Source organism: Plasmopara halstedii (genome assembly GCF_900000015.1).
Source record: "Plasmopara halstedii genome assembly, contig: Scaffold_2956, whole genome shotgun sequence".
In the NCBI taxonomy this organism is placed as follows: domain Eukaryota; phylum Oomycota; class Peronosporomycetes; order Peronosporales; family Peronosporaceae; genus Plasmopara; species Plasmopara halstedii.
In genome coordinates, this window is record NW_020189861.1 from 1,620,059 (window position 1) to 1,622,757 (window position 2,699).

Consider the following 2,699-nt stretch of genomic DNA (forward strand, 5'->3'; position numbering starts at 1 on the left):
TGAAACTCGGGCAGCGCTCAGTGGGTAACGTGCCACTCCACGATCAGCCCGCGAGCCACGCTCGGGTATCCTGTCCAATACACTGTTGGTGTCTACCAACTCGAACATTCCAATGTCTAGCACGTTAACCGTCTCGGTCCAGGGCTCTCGCCAATAGCGCTTTTGTCTCCTATGATCTCCAATCAATACATGGCTCATGGTGTCCAACCATGCCATTCCTAGGATGAGGTCATACCGTGCATGTCATACCTTGCATCCAAGTCTAAAACTAGTCAGCGTTCCACGCTATCAAAGTCGAGCAACTTGAATCCGAGGTCCACATGGACCTTCAAGACCGTGACTTGCGTCCCCGTCGCTAAGCGAACAGTGACGATGTCACCCAACCGCGCTTTCAGCGCCTCAGCATACGGCTGACTTCCCTCCATCGTGTAGCGTCGAGCATAATTGCCCGACGCCCGAGAATTGATGAGGATCTTCCTCGGCTACTCAAAGCCCTTTACGGTCGCCTCCACGACCAGCAAGCCCGCCTTGCACAGACGTCCCGTGTTTAAGAGCACGGAGCTCTTCGGGGCTGGGCTCTGTTGACCGATGCCTTCCTGAGGCTCAACAGAACTCAGTTCTTCCCAGTAGGTCGCCCCGCGCCTACTGAGTGCTGTCGTCTCTCCGCGAAGAACTAGACTGGTAGGCGTTGGGGCGATGGTTCGAAGAACCTTGACGCGCCTTGCGCAGGGGACATCCATTCCGCAGGTGATGGGTGTCACCACAGACAAAACATCGTCGAATGTGTGTATGCTGCCCAGCAGCTCGGATCTCTGCTCCCTCATCCTCAGCATAGCTAAGATCCATGGGCATAGGCCCGCTCGACGAGCTGTTGGAGTGTGCATTCCAACCAAGTCATGCTGACTTGAAATTAAATTCGGCATTCAATGCCGGATTCACCGCTTCTTCAAATGAGAACGGATGCACACGGAAGACTTCCATTCTGGCCACGCCGGTGCGGGGGCCTTTCATAAACACGGTCACTGTGACCGCCACCGGGAGAGGATCTACTGCCATCCTGGCAATGAGAGTTCGCATCTCTTGGACAAAGTCCACCAATTTCTGGTTACCCTGTCGGGCGGCAAGGAAACGCGATCGCACGCGAAACGCTTGATTAGGCGGTGAGAGCTGCAATTTCAGCTCCGCCCAGGAGGGAAACGCAGCTCCGACCGAAGTGCCAGACGTCAGTGTCCGTTCTCGCGCTCGACCACCGAGTTTTGAGATGGCAAGCGCCACGCGCTGTTGCTCGGTTTGGAACACGGCGGATGCGATGGCCGCCTCAACCTCTCTCACCCAGTGCAGGAGATTTTCTCCATCCTTCCCCTCAAAGACCTTAACGCTCACCATGAGCGGCTTAAGGCGGTGAAGATCATCCGTCACTGACGGTTGCGTCATAGACGCAAATGATGCAGACATCTTCTACTGCAGGTGCTCTAGCAGCGCGTTTTCGTAACTCGAAGACGCCTCTAGACACGCACCGATCGCCTCGGGGCCTTGTGCTACAAGGTGTTGCACGCCCTCAGGGCCAAGCAAGGACATCAACTTATTAAGCCCATCCTGTATGCCCTGGGGCAAAGAGGAGAATCCCTCCATCCTCACAGAGGATTAGTCGAAACGACTCAGGTGATGATTGACTACAAATGCTACCAAGGCTTTGCGCTTGAGGAAGGGTCTTTAGGTCACCGACCTTTCGTTCTTTACAAGAACCAAGTATCAGTGCAGCAGATCGCAATCCGCTGCCTCTGGATAATCTATCCGAAGTGGCGCCTCAAACTCCCACGCGTTTTCTGAGTCGGGATATCCCCGCGACTTCACCAGATATTGGGTTTGACCCTGGTGACGATGTCGTCCGACAAGACGTTTTACGTGATAGTGAACGTCACTGTTCTCATCGAGAAGTGTCGGTGGCGGGCGGTGACGCCCGCCGTCCGGTGACTCGTGATGCTCTTCGAGCCCTTGAGGATGAGGTCCTTCGTAATCGGAGCTCCGCTGAGCGTCATGCTGAAGTAGCATATCGCTGTGCGAACGCTCTTGACGATTTGAAGCACGTCGTGTGCCGGCTGCCTCGCCTTAAGGACTACCGCTCTCTGTCGGAGCGACTCCTAGCCGTGGAGCAGGCGAATGCATCGCTGCAGGCAACAGTGGAGCGCTTGTCTCTATTGGAAATGGAGGTTGTTGCACTCCGTGCTCAGAACCAAGTTAATTTATTAAAAAAAAATTAACTCGAGTTTGGGTGGCCGCGGGCCCGTGAAATCTACTGCGGCGCCAACGCTTCCGCGTTCACTTGCGCTGGATCCCGGTACGGCTTGAGCAAGCCCACATAAAACACCGGGTGGGTGCGTATCCGTGTCCGAAGGTTCAGCGTGTACGCCAGCCCCGTTTGGCCACAACCTTATTTTAACCCCGTTACAACAGGGGTGTGTGTGTCACACGAGATGTGCATGGTGTGACCATACCCGATCAGGAATACGGTACGGGGCTAGGTAGCTCGTAGTTATGCATGGTTTAAGATTTTACTATACATTTTTTCAATATTTCGGAAAATTTTAACTTTTAAAATTAGGATAAAAAAATTAATAAAAATCAGTTTTGGAGTTTAGAGCGAAGAGTCAATTAGCCTTGGGAAGGCAGTAATTACTCTTGGAGTAAGCGGATTGCGA